Genomic DNA, 23,101 nt, shown 5'->3' with positions numbered 1-23,101 from the left:
AAGAGAACTTCAGACCAATTTCTCTTATGAATATCGATGCAAAAATACTCAATAAAATTCTGGCAAACCGAATTCAAGAGCACATCAAAACAATTATCCACCATGATCAAGTAGGTTTCATCCCAGGCATGCAGGGATGGTTTAATATACGGAAAACCATCAACGTGATCCATTATATAAACAAACTGAAAGAACAGAACCACATGATCTTTTCATTAGATGCTGAGAAAGCATTTGACAAAATTCAACACCGCTTCATGATAAAAGTCCTGGAAAGAATAGGAATTCAAGGCCCATACCTAAACATAGTAAAAGCCATATACAGCAAACCAGTTGCTAACATTAAACTAAATGGAGAGAAACTTGAAGCAATCCCACTAAAATCAGGGACTAGACAAGGCTGCCCACTCTCTCCCTACTTATTCAATATAGTTCTTGAAGTTCTAGCCAGAGCAATCAGATAACAAAAGGAGATCAAAGGGATACAGATCGGAAAAGAAGAGGTCAAAATATCACTATTTGCACATGACATGATAGTATATTTAAGTGATCCCAAAAGTTCCACCAGAGAACTACTAAAGCTGATAAACAACTTCAGCAAAGTGGCTGGGTATAAAATTAACTCAAATAAATCAGTTGCCTTCCTCTATACAAAAGAGAAACAAGCCGAGAAAGAAATTAGGGAAACGACACCCTTCATAATACACCCAAATAATATAAAGTACCTCGGTGTGACTTTAACCAAGCAAGTAAAAGATCTGTACAATAAGAACTTCAAGACACTGAGGAAAGAAATTGAAGAAGACCTCAGAAGATGGAAAATCTCCCATGCTCATGGATTGGCAGGATTAATATAGTAAAAATGGCCATTTTACCAAAAGCAATCTACAGATTCAATGCAATCCCCATCAAAATACCAATCCAATTCTTCAAAGAGTTAGACAGAACAATTTGCAAATTCATCTGGAATAACAAAAAACCCAGGATAGCTAAAGCTATCCTCAACAATAAAAGGACTTCAGGGGGAATCACTATCCCTGAACTCAAGCAGTATTACAGAGCAATAGTGATAAAAACTGCATGGTATTGGTACAGAGACAGACAGATAGACCAATGGAATAGAATTGAAGACCCAGAAATGAACCCACACACCTATGGTCACTTGATTTTTGACAAAGGAGCCAAAACCATCCAATGGAAAAAAGATAGCATTTTCAGCAAATGGTGCTGGTTCAACTGGAGGGCAACATGTAGAAGAATGCAGATCGATCCATGCTTATCACCCTGTACAAAGCTTAAGTCCAAGTGGATCAAGGACCTCCACATCAAACCAGACACACTCAAACTAATAGAAGAAAAACTAGGGAAACATCTGGAACACATGGGCACTGGAAAAAATGTCCTGAACAAAACACCAATGGCTTATGCTCTAAGATCAAGAATCGACAAATGGGATCTCATAAAACTGCAAAGCTTCTGTAAGGCAAAGGACACTGTGGTTAGGACAAAACGGCAACCAACAGATTGGGAAAAGATCTTTACCAATCCTACAACAGATAGAGGCCTTATATCCAAAATATACAAAGAACTCACGAAGTTAGACCGCAGGGAAACAAATAACCCTATTAAAAAATGGGGCTCAGAGCTAAACAAAGAATTCACAGCTGAGGAATGCCGAATGGCTGAGAAACACCTAAAGAAATGTTCAACATCTTTAGTCATAAGGGAAATGCAAATCAAAACAACCCTGAGATTTCACCTCACACCAGTGCGATTGGCTAAGTTCAAAAACTCACGTGACAGCAGATGCTGGCGAGGATGTGGAGAAAGAGGAACACTCCTCCATTGTTGGTGGGATTGCAGAGTGGTTAAACCATTCTGGAAATCAGTCTGGAGGTTCCTCAGAAAATTGGACATTGAACTGCCTGAGGATCCAGCTATACCTCTCTTGGGCATATACCAAAAGATGCCTCAACATATAAAAGGGACACGTGCTCCACTATGTTCATCGCAGCCTTATTTATAATAGCCAGAAAATGGAAAGAACCCAGATGCCCTTCAACAGAGGAATGGATACAGAAAATGTGGTACATCTACACAATGGAATATTACTCAGCTATCAAAAACAATGACTTTATGAAATTCGTAGGCAAAGGGTTGGAACTGGAAAATATCATCCTGAGTGAGCTAACCCAATCACAGAAAGACATACATGGTATGCACTCATTGATAAGTGGCTATTAGCCCAAATGCTTGAATTACCCTAGATCCCTAGAACAAACAAAACTCAAGACGGATGATCAAAATGTGAATGCTTCACTCCTTCTTTAAATGAGGAAAAAGAATACCCTTGGCAGGGAAGGGAGAGGCAAAGATTAAAACAGAGACTTAAGGAACACCCATTCAGAGCCTGCCCCACATGTGGCCCATACATATACAGCCACCCAATTAGACAAGATGGATGAAGCAAAGAAGTGCAGACCGACAGGAGCCGGATGTAGATCGCTCCTGAGAGACACAGCCAGAATACAGCAAATACAGAGGCGAATGCCAGCAGCAAACCACTGAACTGAGAATAGGTCCTCTATTGAAGGAATCAGAGAATGAACTGGAAGAGCTTGAAGGGGCTCGAGACCCCAAAAGTACAACAATGCCAAGCAACCAGAGCTTCCAGGGACTAAACCACTACCTAAAGACTATACATGGACTGACCCTGGACTCTGACCCCATAGGTAGCAATGAATATCCTAGTAAGAGCACCAGTGGAAGGGGAAGCCCTGGGTCCTGCTAAGACTGAACCCCCAGTGAACTAGTCTATGGGGGGAGGGCGGCAATGGGGGGAGGGTTGGGAGGGGAACACCCATAAGGAAGGGGGTGGGGGGAGGGGGATGTTTGCCCGGAAACCGGGAAAGGGTATAACACTCGAAATGTATATAAGATATACTCAAGTTAATAAAAAAAAAAAAGATGTCATAGCCACGTATAGTGAAATAAAGCTGTATTTCATCACTCAGAATATGCAGGCAGGAGGAGCAAAAAGTAACAAACCTATGGTAAGAATTAATCAACGATCATTGATGATTGCAATATGCATATTTTATGTATTAAAATGGAAGTCACTATATCCATTTTCTATCAAAAGACACTAGTTGCTGGATAACTACTTAATATATTCTCAAGTTCACAATAAAGAATTTTTTGTTTTGCATGCTTTGAATTGTATGAATGTAAATAAAACCTCACATTACTATTTGTAATATTGTATTTTATATTTGAGGTTTGCCCAGAAAGCCTATCTTAAGTGAGTGGACATACACAATGGTATTGAAAACAGGAGGTAGAAACTTGTCAGATATGCCAGAAAATACAAATCAACATTACTGAGAATGTCCTTGCTCAAGGACAGAATCCCAGAAGAGACTTTGGGTTCCAGTTGCCTAGTGTGTTAGTTAAGGTTTTATTGCTGTGAACAGACATCATGACCAATGTATGTTTTACAAAGGACAACCATTAGTTGCGTCTGGCCTACAGGTTCAGAAGCTCAGTATTATCATCAAGGCAGGAGCATGGCAGCATCCCAGCACCCAGGCAGGCATGATGCAGAAGGAGCTGAGCTCTACATCCTCACCCGAAGGAAGCTAGGAACAGGCTGAACATCCTCAGGCAGCTACGAGGGTCTCCAAGTCCACCCCACAGTGACACACTTCCTCCAACAAGGCCATATCTCCTAATAGTGTCACTCCCTGGGCCAAGCATATGCAACCATCACACCTAGTTATGTTTTCTCCTTAATGAGCACCTCCACCTCCACCTGCATGCTACATACAGCTGAAAAGAAGAGGAAACAGCTAGAGACCTTTCAGAGGGCACTGGTGAACTTGTCAGCTCAACTCTTTCCTCATATCTCACCCATTTCTCTCATAAATTCTTTCAATTTCCCCCAGATCAGGAGCAGCTCCATAGTGCTTTCCTTTTTCAGAACTTCTCTCTCTCTCTTCTCTCTCTCTCTCTCTCTCTCTCTCTCTCTCTCTCTCTCTCTCTGTGTGTGTGTGTGTGTGTGTGTGTGTGTGTGTGTGTCCCATCCCTCCTCTCCTCTCCTGCTTTCCTTCCTGGAGGTTCCGTCTATGAATCTATAATAATTTTCTATCTAAAACGCACACTATCATCCATAAATTTCATCCTGTAATTCTGAGTGTGAAATCCATGGATTTGAATGACATTGGTGACTTTCTAGTTGTCAGCGACCTTAGAAACATAAGACAAATTCATCGTGAGTCAAAAGGGCTCCATTGGTCTCAGACTGAATATCGTCTTAAGAGTAATAGGGCAAATTTATGACTATGATAAATGAATTAAATTTAGCAATCATATCACACTATTTAAGTAACCAAATCACTATATTATATCATTCATAAAAACAGGATTTTGGGAAGTATACCTCATTAAAGATAAAAGTAAATTTTCAGTATTATTTAACATTTTAATAACTCAGATTCAATTTGCATTAGAAAAACATCAAATGCTCTTAAGATACATTGCATTGGAGAAAACAAACATTTCCAAAATGATTCTGCTAAGAACAATCTTCATTATTTTCCATTTTGGCTTAGAAAAAATGAACTGATAAGAAGATGCAATATAAATTAATAAAGCAGAGCATAATGTATGGGCATTGTTGAAAGCACTCGGTTCCTTAGTTTTAAAAAGTAATAAAATGCTTGTATAATTTGAATGTAAACATTTAATTGAAACATTAAGATATCTATTACAAGAAATGAACATGGCAGTTTTAATGAGTTGAATAATTTGACATTTTGCTGTTATCAAGGAGTTACATTTGATTGTCAGTTAAGCTGAAAGTAGTTTCTTATCAACATATCAATGAGCCTAGCATTAATGTTCTACATAAAATCACGTACTTAATTAAATTAAAAGAAAGGTAAATGTAAAAAAAAAAATTGGTAAACAATTTACACACAATATCCTTAATATTTCACATGAAGGCAACACAATAAAATGTGCATTTTACTTCACTGTGGGATAGTACCGAGAATAAGAAGTTGTCTAATCTTGTCTATCATATCACTATCATTTTTATCTAAATTTAACTATACTTGCTGATATCCTTTTTGTATTTATAATTGTTTAAATACTTCATAGATATTTCATCAAAGCAAAACGAATAAAATTGTATGCTCTGAATTTACAAGGATGCATTATGCACAAATGTAAAATGATTTCTATGTATATGAAAGTCCTAAAACTTATATTTTTATCTGAAACTAAAGACAATATATTTTCTTTTTCTTAAAGAAAGAGAAATGTTTTTACTTTTAAAAAACTGTATGGGAAAGGGCAGCGCAGATCTTCCTGGATGCTGCCACCGCAGAGAGCTCGTAGGCAGCAACCCAGGAGCAAACTTGAGCCTCAGGACCACAATTCCAGAGGAAGACACCAAACACCATCTGGAACCCTGGTGCACGGAAGATCCCGGAAAGGGCGGTGCATATCTTCCTGGTTGCTGCCCTGTGGAGAGCTCATAAGCAACACCCCATGAGCAAACATGAGCCTTGGGACAACAGGTAAGACAAACCTTCCTACTCCAAGGGACCTGCCTAGTGAACTCAGGACACAGGCCCACAGGAACAGCTGAAAAACTGTAGATAGGAAAAACTACAAGCCCAAAAGCAGAACACTCTGTTCACATAACTGGCTGAAAGAAAACAGGAAAACAGGTCTACAGCACGCCTGACACACAGGCTTATAGGACAGTCTAGCCACTGTCAGAAATAGCAGAACAAAGTAACACTAGAGATAATCTGATGGCGAGAGGCAAACGCAGGAATCCAAGCAACAGAAACCAAGGGCATCATTGGAGCCCAAACCTCCAACCAAAGCAAACATGGAATATCCAAACACACCAGAAAAGCAAGATCTAGTTTCAAAATCATATTTGATCATGATGCTGGAGGACTTCAAGAAAGATGTGAAGAACTCCCTTAGAGAAACACAGGAAAACATAAATAAACAAGTAGAAGCCTACAGAGAGGAATCACAAAAATCCCTAAAAGAATTCCAGGAAAACACAATCAAACAGTCGAAGGAATTAAAAATGGAAATAGAAGCAATCAAGAAAGAACACATGGAAACAACCCTGGATAAAGAAAACCAAAAGAAGAAACAAGGAGCCATAGATACAAGGTTCACTAACAGAATACAAGAGATAGAAGAGAGAATCTCAGGAGCAGAAGATTCCATAGAAATCATTGACTCAACTGTCAAAGATAATGTAAAGCAGAAAAAGGTACTGGTCCAAAACATACAAGAAATCCAGGACTCAATGAGAAGATCAAACCTAAGGATAATAGGTATAGAAGAGAGTGAAGACTCCCAGCTCAAAGGACCAGTAAATATCTTCAACAAAATCATAGAAGAAAACTTCCCTAACCTAAAGAAAGAGATACCCATAACCATACAAGAAGCCTACAGAACTCCAAATAGATTGGACCAGAAAAGAAACTCCTGCCGTCACATAAGAGTAAAAACACCAAATGCACAAAATAAAGAAAGAATATTAAAAGCAGTAAGGGAAAAATGTCAAGTAACATATAAAGGCAGACCTATCAGAATCACACCAGACTTTTCGCCAGAGACAATGAAAGCCAGAAGATCCTGGACAGATGTCATACAGACCCTAAGAGAACACAAATGTCAGCCCAGGTTACTGTATCCTGCAAAACTCTCAATTAACATAGATGGAGAAACCAAGATATTCCACGACAAAACCAAATTTACACAATATCTTTCTACAAATCGAGCACTACAAAGGATAATAAATGGTAAAGCCCAACACAAGGAGGCAAGCTCTACCCAAGAAGAAGCAAGAAACTAATCGACTTAGCAACAAAACAAAGAGAAGGAAAGTACACAAACATAAACTCATATCCAAATATGAATATAATGGAAGCAATAGTCACTATTCCTAAATATCTCTCAACATCAATGGCCTCAACTCCCCAGTAAAAGACATAGATTAACAAACTGGATATGCAACGAAGACCCTGCATTCTGCTGTCTATAGGAAACACACTTCAGAGACAAAGACAGACAATACTTCAGAGTGAAAGGGTAGAAAACAACTTTCCAAGAAAATGGTCTGAAGAAGCATGCTGGAGTAGCCATTCTAATATCAAATAAAATCAATTTTCAACTAAAAGTCATCAAAAAAGATAAGGAAGGACACTTCATATTCATCAAAGGAAAAATCCACCAAGATGAACTCTCAATCCTAAATATCTATGCCGCAAATACAAAGGCACCTACATACATAAAAGAACCTTACTAAAGCTCAAAACACACATTGCACCTCATACACTATTGTAGGAGATTTCAACACCCCATTCTCATCAATGGACAGATCATGGAAACAGAAATTAAAACGAGACGTAGACAGACTAAGAGAAGTCATGAACCAAATGAACGTAACAGATATTTATAGAACATTCTATCCTAAAGCAAAAGGATATACCTTCTTCTCAGCTCCTCATGGTACTTTCTCCAAAACTGACCATATAATTGGTCAAAAAACGGGACTCAACAGGTACAGAAAGATAGAAATAATCCCATGTGTGCTATCAGACCACCACAGCCTAAAGCTGGTCTTCAATAACAATTAGGGAAGAACGCCCACATATATGTGGAAGTTGAACAATGCTCTACTCAACAATAACCTGGTCAAGGAAGCAATAAAGAAAGAAATTAAAGACTTTTTAGAACTTAATGAAAATGAAGGTACAACATACCCAAACTTATGGGACATAAGAAAACTGTGCTAAGAGGAAAACACATAGCTCTGAGTGCCTGCAGAAAGAAACAGGAAAGAGCATATGTCGTCAGCTTGACAGCACACCTAAAAGCTCTAGAACAAAAAGAAGCAAATACACCCAGGAGGAGTAGAAGGCAGGAAATAAACAAACTCAGAGCTGAAAACAAGCAAGTAGAAAAAAAAGGACCATAGAAAGAATCAACAGAAACAAAAGTTGGTTCGTTGAGAAAATCAACAAGATAGATAAACCCTTAGCCAGACTAACAAGAGGACACAGAGAGTGTGTACAAATTAACAAAATCAGAAATGAAAAGGGAAACATAACTACAGATTCAGAGGAAATTCAAAAAGTCATCAGATCTTACTATAAAAGCCTATATTCAACAGAACTTGAAAATCTGCAGGAAATGGACAATTTCCTAGACAGATACCAGGTACCAAAGTTGAATCTGGAACAGATAAACTAGTTAAACAACCCCATAACCCTTAAGGAAATAGAAGCAGTCATTAAAGGTCTCCCAACCAAAAAGAGTCCAGGTCCAGATGGGTTTAGTGCAGAATTCTATCAAACCTTAATAGAAGACCTAATACCAATATTATCCAAACTACTCCACAAAATTGAAACAGATGGAGCACTACCGAACTCCTTCTATGAAGCCACAATTACTCTTATACCTAAACCACACAAAGACCCATCCAAGAAAGAGATCTTCAGAACAATTTCCTTATGAATATCGACGCAAAAATACTCAATAAAATTCTGGCAAACCGAATCCAAGAGCACATCAAAACAATCATCCACCATGATCAAGTAGGCTTCATCCCCGGCATGCAGGGATGGTTTAATATATTGAAAACCATCAACGTGATCCATTATATAAACAAACTGAAAGAACAAAACCACATGATCATTTCATTAGATGCTGAGAAAGCTTTTGACAAAATCCAAAACCCCTTCATGATAAAAGTCCTTGAAAGAATAGGAATTCAAGGCCCATACCTAAACATAGTAAAACCCATACAGCAAAACAGTTGCTAAGATTAAACTAAATGGAGAGAGACTTGAAACAATCCCACTATAATCAGGGACTAGACAAGGCTACCCACTCTCTCCCTACTTATTCAATATAGTTCTTGAAGTTCTAGCCAGAGCAATCAGACAACAAAAAGAGGTCAAGGGGATACAGATCGGAAAAGAAGAAGTCAAAATATCACTATTTGCAGATGATATGATAGTATATTTAAATGATCCCAAAAGTTCCACCAAAGAACTATTAAAGCTGTATAACAACTTCAGCAAACTGGCTGTGTATAAAATGAACTCAAATAAATCACTAGCATTCCTCTACACAAAAGAGAAACAAGCCAAGAAAGAAATTAGGGAAACGACACCCTTCATAATAGACCCAAACAATATAAAGTACCTCAGTGTGACTTTAACCAAGCAAGTAAAAGATCTGTACAATAAGAACTTCAAGACTCTGAAGAAAGAAATTGAAGAAGACCTCAGAAGATGGAGGTCTACCATGCTCATGGATTGGCAGGATTAATATAGTAAAAATGGCCATTTTACCAAAAGCGATCTACAGATTCAATGCAATCCCCATCAAAATACAAATCCATTTCTTCAAAGAGTTAAACAGAACAATTTGCAAATTCATCTGGAAAAACAAAAAACCCAGGATAGCTAAAACTATCCTCAACAATAAAAGGACTTTAGGGGGAATCACTATCCCTGAACTCAAGCAGTATTACAGAGCAATAGTGATAAAAACTGCATGGTATTGGTAAAGAGACAGACAGATAGACCAATGGAACAGAATTGAATACGCAGAAATGAACCCACACAACTATGGGCACTTGAATTTTGACAAATTAGCCAAAACCATCAAATGGAAAAAAGACAGCATTTTCAGCAAATGGTGTTGGTTCAACTGGAGGTCAACATGTAGAAGAATGCAGATCGATCCATGCTTATGACCCTGTACAAAGCTTAAGTCCAAGTGGATCAAGGACCTCCACATCAAACCAGATATACTCAAACTAATAGAAGAAAAACTAGGGCAGCATCTCGAACACATGGGCACTGGAAAAAATTTCCTGAAGAAAACACCAATGGATTATGCTCTAAGATCAAGAATCGTCAAATGGGATCTCATAAAATGGCAAAGCTTCTGTAAGGCAAAGGACATTGTGTTTAGGACAAAATGACAACCAACAGATTGGGAAAAGGTCTTTACCAATCCTACAACATAAGAGCCCTCTTATCCAAAATATACAAAGAACTCAAGAAGTTAGACCGCAGGGAGACAAATAACCCTATTAAAAAATTGGGTTCAGAATTAAACAAAGAATTCAGAGCTGAGGACTGCTGAACAGCTGAGAGACATCTAAAGAAATGTTCATCAGCTGTAGTCATAAGGTAAATGCAATCAAAACAACCCTGAGATTTCACCTCACACCAGTGAGAATGGCTAAGATCAAAAACTCAGGTGACAGCAAATGCTGGCAAGGATGTGAAGAAAGAGGAACACTCCTCCATTGTTGGTGGGATTCCAGACTGGTACAACCATTCTGGAAATCAGTCTGGAGGTTCCTCAGAAAATTGGACATTGAACTGCCTGAGGATCCAACTATACCTCTCTTGGGCATATACCCAAAAGAAGCCCCAACATATAAAAAAGACACGTGCTCCACTATGTTCATAGCAGCCTTATTTATAATAGCCAGAAACTAGAAAGTACCCTGATGCCCTTCAACAGAGAAATGGATACAGAAAATGTGGTACATGTACACAATGGAATATTACTCAGCTATCAAAAACAATGACTTTATGTAATTCGTAGGCAAATGGTTGGAACTGGAAAATATCATCCTGAGTGAGGTAACCCAATCACAGAAAAACACACATGGTATGCATTCATCGATAAGTGGGTATTAGCACAAATGCTTGAATTGCCCTAGATGCACAGAACACATGAAACTCAAGACGGATGACCAAAATGCGAATGCTTCACTCCTTCTTTAAAAAGGGAACAAGAATACCCTTGGCAGGGTGTAGGGAGGCAAAAATTAAAACAGAGGCAGAAGGAACACCCATTCAGGACCTGTCACACATGTGGCACATACATATACAGCCCCCCAATTAGACAAGATGGATGAAGCAAAGAAGTGCAGGCAGACAGGAGCCGGATGTAGATCTCTCCTGAGAGACACAGCCAGAATAAAGCAAATACAGAGGCGAATGCCAGCAGCAAACCACTGAACTGAGAAAACGACCCCGTTGAAGGAATCAGAGAAAGAACTGGAAAGCTTTAAGGGGCTCGAGACACCATATAAACAACAATGCCAAACAACCAGAGCTTCTAGGGACTATGCCACTACCTAAAGAGTATACATGGACTGACCCTTGACTCTGACCTCATAGGTAGCCTTGAATATCCTAGTAAGAGCACTAGTGGAAGGAGAAACCCTGGGTCCTGCTAAGACTGAACCCCCAGTGAACGTGATTGTTGGGCGGAGGACGGCAATGGGGGCAGGATGGGGAGGGGAACACCCATGAAGAAAGGGAGGGGGAGGGATTAGGGGGATGTTGGCCTGTAAACCCGGAAAAGGAATAACACTCGAAATGTAAATAAGAAATACTCAAGTTAATAAAAAAATTGACTTGGAAAAAAATCTGTATGAAGAATTTCAAAGGATCTCTAGATTCAAGTCAACAGGATTTTATTTATCTACTTTTGCAGACACTGTCATATATTTTTCTTTCCTAGAAACAGTGTTTGTCAGTTTTGACATAAATAACACTTCTCTATATTTATAATCATTATTTTTGTTTGCTCATTTTATGATATTAGAGGTTGAATGAGAGCCTTGAACATGCTAAGCAAGTCCTGCTCCAGTATAACTTGGGAACTAACTATATTCCCATACCTCCTGGTTTTTCTTTTTTTTCACTGTGGTTTTAAATTTGAAAATTTTTATATATTTTCATCATATTCTCTCCCTCTAAGATCCCTTCCACGTCACACATCACAAACTTCATATTATTTTTTTTATCCCTAACAAGTCAAAACCAACAATCAAAACAAACAAGCGTAAACAATATCAACCAAAAAGATGAAGTTTGTTTGTATTGGCCAAAGACTCCTGGGTATGAGGTCTGTCCTATGAAGTGTTGTTTGATTTTTTCATTATCACTTTATTAGAGAAAACTGATTTTCTCTTTCTCAGCAGGTACCAAAGAGATAACTGCTTAAAATATGACTTTAAGTTCTCATTCCATTGCTTATACTGGGATTTGGTCTGTTTTAAACTTGTATAGGATTTGTGTGAACTTCTACAGTCTCTGTCCTTGTTTGTTCTGAACAACCCTGCTTACTTAGAGTCAATTACTAACTCAGGGTATCACAATCTTTCTGTCTCCTCTTCTGCACATATACTTGAGCCTTAAAGAAGAGATGTTTGATAAATACAACCCAAGTACTCCAAAGTCTCTGATTCCCAGCACAATGTTCAGTTGTTTTGTTTGTGTTACTTGAAATATACTTAAAGAAGAAGTTTCTCCGATAAGGGTTTAATGATGCTCTCATCTATGGGTATACCTTTATCTTATTAAGAGTCATTTCATTGTTATGTTACTTTCAAAGAATAATGGCAGTTGCTTTCCCCCTTGATCATGACCTATCCAGTTTCAGCTTCTTTGCCACAATAATAGTGTCACCTATGGGTTCCATCTGATCGAGTGAGATTTAAATTCAATTAAAAGGTGATAGAGTATGCTAATAACTTTTGTCCCACTACTACACCAGTATACCTTGTTGAAAAGTCATCGTTATACCTCAAGGGTCTGTAGTGAATACTATTTTCTTTCTCTGGTACTATCTGTACTGTATCTTTCAGCACTAAATCTTACTAAGTACAGAGAAAGCGTCTTGTTGGACATTATTATTTCTACATGTGTGATGAATAGTGTCTTTAGCAGTAAGGCCTTGCTATAAGATTATAGGTGGTTACCAATATCCTTGTAAATGATCTGTGATGTTTGAAGATACTATAGACCTACAGTTTCAAAAACTCATTCTGGGCAATGAAGATGATATTTGTTGGCATAAGGCTTCTTATTGGGGCATTATTTCCCCAATTATATTTTGAAACATGGTCTTATTAAGTTGCTCTGCCTGGCTTTGCACTGAATGTTATGAATTCTGCCCATTGGGCATAACATGGCTCTCATAGTCAACAAATGTGTGTATGTTAAAGTGAACTAAACATGGTTAGGACCATTAATTTTCCTAAGGAAATGGAACAGGACTTAAGAGGACCTTCCCTTCTCTAAGTATTTGTAGACAGTTAATGGCTAAAATAGAGGAAGACAATGTTCCTTCTGTTTCTATGTTGTGGAATAACCCTAGGAATATTGGCATTAACTCTTCTTTGAAAGTCTGATAGAATTATGGTCGAAAACAATATAACTCTGGGATTCACCTTTTGGTTGGGAGATTTTAATTATTGATTCATTTTCACTAAGGATTATAAGTCTATTTAAATAGCTTATATGATCCTGATTTAACGTTGGAAAGTGATATGTATCAAGAAAAGCATACATTTCTTTTGCCCCTTGTTCATCTCTAATTTTGTTAATTTAGCGAGTCTTTGTGCATCCATTAGTTAATTTGGATAAGGGTTTGTCAATCATATTAAATTTCTCAAAGAACAAACTCTGTTTCACCATTTCTTTGTATCTTTTCTTTTATTCTTTTATTGGATATTTTCTTTTGTTTTACATTCTAAATGTATTCCCTTTCCTGGTTTCCCCTCCAGAAACAACCTATCCCATCCCTCTTCTACCTGCTTCTATGAGGATGCTCCCCTACCCATCCACCTACCCACCCCTTCCTGCCTCCCTGATCTGGCATTCCCCTAAACTGGGGCATCTAACCTTCATAAGACCTAAGATCTCTCCTCCCATTGATGCCTGACAAGATCATCCTCTGCTACATATGCTGCTGGAGCCATGGGTCACTGCAGGAGTACTCTTTGGTTGGTGGTTTAGTCCCAGGGAGTTCTGGGGAGTCTGATTGGTTGATATTTTTGTTCTTTCTATGGGTTTGCAAAGCCCTTCAGCTCCTTCAGTCCTTTCTCTAACTCCTCCATTGGGGACCTCTTTCTAAGTCAAATGGTTGGCTGCCAGCATCTGGCTCTGTATTGGTAGGGCTCTGGTAGAAAATCTCAGGAGACATCCATATCAGGCTCTTGTCAGCAAGCACTTCTTGGCATCAGGATTAGTAGTTGGGTTTGGTGGCTATATATGGGATGGATCCCCAGGTGTAGGAGTCTCTGGATGGCCTTTCCTTCAGGCTCTGCTCCACGTTCCGCCTGCCTACTTTATCTTGTGAGTACTTGGTTTCTACTTCTGAGAAGTACTGATGCATCCACACTTTTGTTTTCCTACTTCTTCAGTTTCATGGGATCTGTAAATTGTATCCTTATTCTGATCTTTTAGGCTAATACCACTTATCAGTGAGTGCATACAACGTGTGTTCTTTTGGGATTGGTTCCCTCACTCAGGATGACATTTTCCAGTTCCATGCATTTGCCTAAGATTTCATGAAGCCATTGTTCTTAATATCTGAGTAATACTCCACTGTATAAATGTACCACATTTTTTAAGTCCATTCCTTTGTTGAGGGACACCTGGGTTCTTTTCAGCTTCTGACTATTATAAATAAAGCTGCTGTGAACATAGTGGAGCATGTGACCTTGTTATATGTTGGAGCATCTTTTGGTTATGTGCCCAAGAGTGGTATAGCTAGGTCCTCAGTTACTACCATATCCAATTTTCTTAGGAACCAACAGAGTGATTTCAACAGTGGTTGTACCACCTTGCAATCCCACCAAAAATGGAGGAATGTTCCTCTTTCTCCACATACTCACCAGCATTTGCTGTAACCTGAGTGTTTGACCTTAGCCATTCTGACTTGTTTGAGGTGGAATTTCAGGGTTGTTTTGAGTTGCATTTCTCTGACGACTAAGTATGTTGAACATTTTTCTTGGTTTCATGGCCATTTGATATTCCTCAGTTGAGAATTCTATGTTTATCTCTGAACCCCATTTTTAATAGGGTTATTTGATTCTCTGGCACCTAAGTCTTTGAGTTCTTTGTATATATTGGATATTGTGGATATTAGGCCTCTATCAGATATAGGATTGGTAAATATCTTTCCCCAAACTGTTGGTTTTATCCTATTGACAGTGCCTTTACCTTACGGGAGCTTTGTAATTTTGTGAGGAGTGCATTTTTTTTTATGTTAAGGCTTGCAGTCCATCATGAAAAGACTTCTGGTTAGAAACTCATGGAGTATCTGAAAGCAGAAACTGCAGCAAAGGCCATGAAGAATGCTGTCTAGCTTGTTCTCCATTGCTTCTTCATCCCGGTTTCTTGCTCAGAAATGGTGATATTCCTCAGTGAGAACCCCTTGTTTAGCTCTGTACCCCATTTTCAATAGTGATCTATATAATTGAATTCAATCCTGTGTTTATTTCTCCCCCTTTTACTACTTTTGAGAATTATTTCCTCCTATTGTTATAGATCTTGAAGGTGTTCTGTGAGTTACTAATATGTCTCCATTTTTGTATGAAGGCACAGAGTGCAATGAACTTGTCTCTTAAAATTACTTTTGCTGCACCCAAATCCTGTAGGAGGGAGAGCTGGACCTTCAAAGGGGCAGACACATGTGAGAAACCAGAGGAGACTACTCTCTGCCCACATTTCTGACTCTAGAGGAAAACACCTAGCACTTTCTGGGACCACTGCACACAGGGACCCAAGAGAAATAGAGGCAGGCCCTTCTGGTTGCTGCCCTAATGGAGAGCTGAAAGCCAACTGAAAGGAGTGTCCTCAGGCCCGAGACCAGAAGTATCTGCTCCAAGTGACCTGCCTGGTGGACTCAGGACACACAAAGGCAAAATTCCTAGGGGACCAGACACTTCTAGTTTCTAGCTGGTGCCTGAACCTCGCTGATCCTGGCCCATAGCTCCCTGCTCCCAAATCCTGTGGGAGAGAGAGTTGTTTGCCCAGAAGAGTAGGCAATTCTGAGACTGCAGGACAGGAGAGACCACCACTTCTGCCCACCTTTGCCCACATCCTTGGCCCAAGAGTAACTGTATAATGCCTCTGGTCATGGGAGGATAGGAGCAATCAAGATGCAGGAGCCCTGTGGTCCAGACTGTGCCCAGATCTGAAAGGACCCAATCAAACAGCTCCCTGCACCCAAATCCCATGGGAGGGAGAGCTAGATATTCAGAGGCGCAGACATGCCTGGTAAACCAGAGAAGACTACTCTGCCCACATTTCAGATTCTAGAGGAAGACGCCTACTGCCATCTGAGCCCCCTGAACACAGGGACCTAGGAGAAGTAGGGGCAGACCCTTCTGGTTCCCACCCACAAAGACAGCTGAGAGCCAATGGATAGGAACGACTACACACCTGAAAGCAGAACACTCTGTTCTCATAACTGGCTGAAGGAAAGGAAGAAAACAGGTCTACAGCACTCCTAACACACAGGCCAATAGGAAGGTCAAGCCACTGACAGAAATATTAAAACAAGGTAACACCAGAGACAACCTAATGGCAAGAGGCAAGCACAGGAACCCAAACAACAGAAACCAAGACTAAATGGCATCATCAGAGCCCAATTCTACCACCAAAGCAAACAATGAATATCGAAACACACCAGAAAAGCAAGATCTAGATTTTAAAATCACATTTGATCATGATGATGGTGGACTTTAACAAAGAAATAAAGAATTTCCTTAGAGAAATGCAGGAAAACAAGTAAACAAGTAGAAGGCCTTAGAGACAAAACACAAAAATCCCTGATAGAATTACAGGAAAATACAATCAAACAGGGGAAATGAACTTAAAATAGAAATAGAAACAATCAAGAAAACACAAAAGGAAACAACCCTGTATATAGAATACCAAAGGAAGAGACAAGGAGCCATAAATACAAGTATCACCAACAGAATACAAAAGATAAAAAAGAGAGTCTCAAGAGCAGAAGATTTCATACAAATCATTGAAACAACTGTCAAAGATAATGTAAAACAGAAAAAGCTATAGGCCAAAAACATACAGGAAATCCAGGACACAATGAGAAGATCAAATCTAATGATAATAGGTACAAAAGAGAGTGAAGACTTCCAACTCAAAGGACCAGTAAATATCTTCAACAAAATCATAGAAGAAAACTTCCATAACCTAAAGAAAGCGATGCCCATAAATATCCAAGGAGCCTACAGAACTCCAAGTAGATTGAACCACAAAAGAAACTGCTCCTAGAAAGAGGAACAGTCTTCCATTTTTGGTGGGATTGCAGACTGGTACAGCCATTCTGGAAATCAGTCTGGAGGTTCCTTAGAAAATTGGACATTGAACTACCTGAGGACTCAGTTATACCTCTCTTGGGGATATACCCAAATGATGCTCCAACATATAACAAAGACACGTGCTCCACTATGTTCATAGCAGCCTTATTTATAATAGCCAGAAGCTGGAAAGAACCCAGATGCCCTTCAACGGAAAAATGGATACAGAAAATGTGGTACATCTACACAATGGAATATTACTCAGCTATCAAAAACAATGACTTTATGAAATTCATAGGCAAATGGATGGAACTGGAAAATATCATCCTGAGTGAGGTAACCCAATCACAGAAAAACACACATGGTATGCATTCATCGATAAGTGGGTATTAGCACAAATGCTTGAATTGCCCTAGATGCACAGAACACATGAAACTCAAGAAGGAAGACCAAAATGCGAATGCTTCACTCCTTCTTTAAAAGGGGAACAAGAATACCCTTGGCATGGAATAGGGAGGCAAAAATTAAAACAGAGGCAGAAGGAACACCAATTCAGAGCCTGCCCCACATGTGGCCCATACATATACAGCCACCAAACTACATAAGATGGATGAAGCAAAGAAGTGCAGGCCAACAGGAACCAGATGTAGATCTCTCCTGAGAGACATAGCCAGAATACAGCAAATACACAGGCAAATGCCAACAGCAAACCACTGAACTGAGAACGGGACCCCCATTGAAGGAATTAGCGAAAGGACTGGAAGAGCTTGAAGGGGCTAAAGACCCCATACGAAAAACAATGCCAACCAACCAGAGCTTCCAGGGACTAAGCCACTACCCAAAGACTATACATGGACTGACCCTGGGTTCCAAATTCACAGGTAGCAATCAGTAGCCTAGTAAGGGCAGCAGTGGAAGGGGAAGCCCTTGGCCCTGCCAAGGCTGGACCCCCAGTGAACGGCATTGTTGTGGGGAGGCCATAATATGGGGAGGATGGGTAGGGGAACACCCACATAGAAAGGGAGGGTGAGGGTTTAGGGGGATGTTGGCCTAGCAACTGGGAACGGGCATAACATTTGATATGTTAATAAGAAATACCCAATTTAAAAAAGATGAAGGTAAAAATTACTTTCAATTATATCCCATAAGTGTGGGTACATGGTGTATATGGTATATATTTCTTTCAATGTGGTATTACCTGTTGAGTCAATAATGAAATTGCAATACATAAATCATAGAGGTTAGGTATAGAGTTGGGGGAGTACAGATGTATCTCTCTAGGAAAGGAAAGTAGAATAGATATATATGAACTTTGGAGCAATGTGAGCATGACTATAGAAGAATGGTAGGCAAGAGCGGGGACTACTTGGAAAGACTTAGTATAAAAACCTAAGAAAGTAGAATTTACTGTCATATGTATGCCATGTATATGAATATACATAGACTATACATCTTTTCACAGACTGGTGGTAAGGCTCCATTCCTGAATATAACATGTACACAACTCTTTGAAAATGAAGAAGTCGAGCTGGCACTTATGTAGAACCTTCAACCCTATTTGCTAGGAACTACTCTGCATCCTATCGAAAAGGAAATGTATGCACTAACAGAGCCATAATACCTTTGATCAGCAATGGCATCTTACTTATAAGATGCTAATGTAATGACAGCATATCTGGTGAGAATGGTCAACCCAAATCTGATTTGAGTGAAGATCTGCTCCACAAAATGAAGTTCATACAAAATAGTTCTTGGTTGACCAAAACCTGGATTAGATAACCCAGGAGCTTAGGCTAAAGATAGTACTATTCTAAAAGCATGAATAAAAAGTACCAATGAAATGATTCCTAAGGACATTCTGTCATATTCATAAATCCTTCCTCAGCTATCATAGAGAAACATCTTCCTGCCATAGATGCGAACCTACAGAACCTCATGGCTAGACATTATGAAGAGAGTGAGACATCTTAGAACACTGAGTTCTAAATAGTATGTTCAACAAATTCCTCCAATTAGGGCTAAGGGAACCAATTGAAGAAGATGTAGAAAGTATGTAAAAGACAGAAGATATGAAAGACAGAAAGGAATAAAGCCCTTTATCTCAATATGATCCATGCATTATTTAAAAATGCACTGCTTATAAGAGCTTTTACTGTAAAATATCTTATCTCAAATAATGATTCTCAGCCAAAAATTCTCCAGGGATTCACCTTTCTGCACATTCCTACAGGGTACTCTCCACCTTCAATCTGAGTTCTTATTTCAAGAACACTTTTTTATAGCAAACATCTACAGCAAAGATCAGCTGGGTTTACTGTTCAATGAGATAAAAGTAATGTCTTGCTCTCACTATCCGGGGCAAATGTCAGGTGAACTTAACTTGAGGTCAGTCTGAAAGCTTTGAGTTGTCCTCCTGTAATAAGAATGGTGAATGTGTAGGAGATCAAGAATCTTCCTGTTTTAGGTCCAGTAGGATTTGCAGAGCAGGGAAGTGTACAGGACTGATATTCCAGCTAGTATTGATGAGATTAATAAAGACATTTTCTGGCATCTTCTGCTAAAATTCCACAGACTGAATCAGGCTAAATTGAAATACATTAAAGATTACATTAAAAAATAGCACAATAAAATTATAACCTACTCAAAACTGAAGAATAATGATTAAAAATCCCCAATAAGATGTTAGATAAAATCAAAATTAGTGGCAATGATTTCAGAAACATGTTAGAATTAATAAACCTGAAAAGTTTCAAGTCATAATGTCCATAAAGAATTGTTAACATACATATACAATAACAGTCTGGCCCAGAGTAAATCAAGAAAACAAGTCCAATTTGATAGTATTAAATATACACTTAGGAATGAATTAAATCAAAGAGGAGAATGCTGGGTTCACTGCAAATTATAAACATTGATAAGGAAACTAAAAATAAAAAGGAGTGAAAATTTCTTTTTATTGGTCAGAAGTAATTACATTGTTAAAATGTCCATAGCACCAAAATCAAGAAGCAGGTATATTATATTTTGTATAAAAGTTCTTCTAGCATTCCCCAGAGAAGAAATGTAGATGGCAATACAAAATAGGGCTGAGGAGATGAGTCAAGGCAAAAGGCAGAAAGGAACTAGGTTTAGTCATCATGATCTATACAGTAGGAAGACAGAAAGAGAGAACTTACTCTGGAAGGTTGTTCATGGTATGACTGGATCTTAACGATGATCAATTTATATTTCAGAAGTACTAAAACACTGATTTCCATAGTGGCTATACAATTTCCTCTTTCAGGATTGGAAGAGTGTTATCTATTCCATACTCCAGATCTTTGCTAGCATGTGCTGTCACTCATTATAAAGATCCTAGTCATTTTGACTGATGCAAATATCAAAAATCATTTAAACTTACATCTTTTCCTTAAGATTAAGGATGCTGAGACTTTCTTTAAGTGCTTCTTGCCATTAGAATTTCTTCTTTTGAGAGTTCTCCATTTAGACATATAGTCTATTTTCAAATAGGCTTATTAGTTTACCTTATTGTTCTTGAGTTTTTTAAAAGTATTATTTAAAGGTTAGTCCACTCTTGGATTTATGTTAATAACAAACCTTCCCATTCCGTAATCCAAATGAATTTTTTATTGGGTATTTTACTTTTTTTATTTCAAATGTTATTTCCTTTCCCGTTTCCCATCCATAAGCCCTCTATCCCATCCCCCTCCCGTTCTTCTATAAGGATGTTCTCTCTCCCAAACCACCCCCTACTCGCCCCACTGACACTCCCCTGAACTGAGTAGTCTAGCCTTGGCAGGATCCAGGGCTTCTTCTCCCATTGGTTCCCAACCAGGCAATCCTCTGCTATACATGCAGCTGGAGCCATGGGTCTATCCATATGCAGTCTTTGGATAGTGGTTTAGTTCCTGGGAACTCTCGTTGATTGGTGTTATTCTAATGGGGTTGCAAGACCCTTCAGCTCCTTCCATCTTTTCTCTAATTCCTCACACGGGGGACACCGTTTTCAGTTCAATGGTTTGTTCCTACCATTCGCATCTGTATTTGACATGCTCTGGCTGAGCCTCTGAGGAGAAAGCTATATCAGGATCCTATCAGCATGCACTTCTTGGCTTCATCAGTATTACCTAGTTTTGGTGGCTGTGTGTGTGTGTGTGTGTGTGTGTGTGTGTGTGTGTGTGGGCTGTATACCCAAGTAAATAGCCATTCCTTCAGTCTCTGCTCCAAACTTTGTTTCCATATCCCATCCTATGAATATTTTTCTTCTCCCTTTTAAGAAGAACTGAAGCATCCACACTTTGGTCGTCCTTCTTCTTGAGCTTCATGTAGTCTATGGATTGTATCTTGGATAATTCAAGCTTTTGGGCAAATATCCACTAATCCATGAATACATACAATGTGTGTCTTTCTGTGATTGGGTTACCTCACTCAGGATGATATTTTCTAGTTACATCCATTTGCCTTTGAATTTCATAAAGACATTATTTTTATGTAGATATACCACGTTTTCTGTATCCATTCCTCTGATGAAGGGCATCTAGGTTCTTTCCAACTTCTGGCTATTACAAATAAGGCTGCTATGAACATAGTGGAGCATGTATCCTTGTATTTTAGAGCATCATTTGAGTATATGCTCTGGAGAGGTATACCTGGGCCTTCAGGTTGTACAATATCAAATTTTTGAGGAACATCCAGACTGATTTCCACAGTGGTTGTACCAGATTGAAATCCCACAAACAATGGAGGAGTGTTCCTCCTTCTCCATATCCTCATCAGCATCTGCTGTCATCTGAGTTTTTGATCTTAGCCATTCTGGTTGGTGTTAGTTGGAATCTCAGGGTTGTTTTGGTTTGCATTTCCCTGGTGACTAAGGGTGTTAAATACTTCTTTAGATACTTTTCAGACACTTGATATTCCTCAGCTGACAATTCTTTGTTTAGCTCTGTACCCCATTTTTAATAGGGTTATTTGGGTCTCTGGAGTCTAACTTCTTGAGTTCTTTGTATATTTTGGATATTAGCCCTCTATCAGATGTAGGATAGGTAAAAATCTTTTACCAATTTGTTGATTACCATTTTGTTTTAATGACAGTGTCCTTTGCCTTACAGAAGATTTGCAGTTTTATGAGGTCCCATTTGTGGATTCCAGATCTTAGAGCATAAGCCATTGGTGTTTTGTTCAGGAAATTTTTTCCAGTGCCCATGTGTTCCAGATGCTTCCCTAGTTTTTCTTCTATTACTGATGATTTTTTTTTAATTTCATTGATAATTTGTAGCTGCTGATCTTCTAAGGAAAGGTGTGTGTGTGTGTGTGTGTTTCATACATATGTATATTAAATGCATATATGTGGGTTCATGTGCCATAGTCTAGATGCCAAAATGTGCATTTGGAGATCAGAGGACCTCCACATATATATGTATATTCATATGTATATGATCAATAATCAGCATTGTGAACTCTGCTCTTTCTGGTTTGCACCTGTGCCCAGAACGGAGCCTCTGCCCTGGATCCCCATCAACTCAGTCCACACACAGATGCAGCATGATTCCTACCAATTGAGACACATTCAGGATCACAGGATCATAGAATCAAAGGATTATAGTCTCACAATAGGGACAGGCTCCAGTCAGAGAGAACGAAGGCTATTAACACCAGAGATAACAAGATGGCAAGAGGAAAGCACAGTAACATAATCAACAGAAACCAAAAGTACTTGGCAACATCAGAACCTAGTTCTTCCAGGATAGAGAGCCCTGTATAATCCAACACACCAGAAAAGCAACATTCTGATTTAAAAATCACATCTCATGGTGATGATAAATGATTTTATGAAGGACATAAATAATTAAAGAAGTACAGGATAACACAGGTAAACAAGTAGAAGCCCTTAAAGAGGAAACACATACA

Source organism: Rattus norvegicus, chromosome 16 (assembly GCF_036323735.1).
Source record: "Rattus norvegicus strain BN/NHsdMcwi chromosome 16, GRCr8, whole genome shotgun sequence".
NCBI classification, from domain to species: domain Eukaryota; kingdom Metazoa; phylum Chordata; class Mammalia; order Rodentia; family Muridae; genus Rattus; species Rattus norvegicus.
This window is presented reverse-complemented; position numbering follows the sequence as displayed.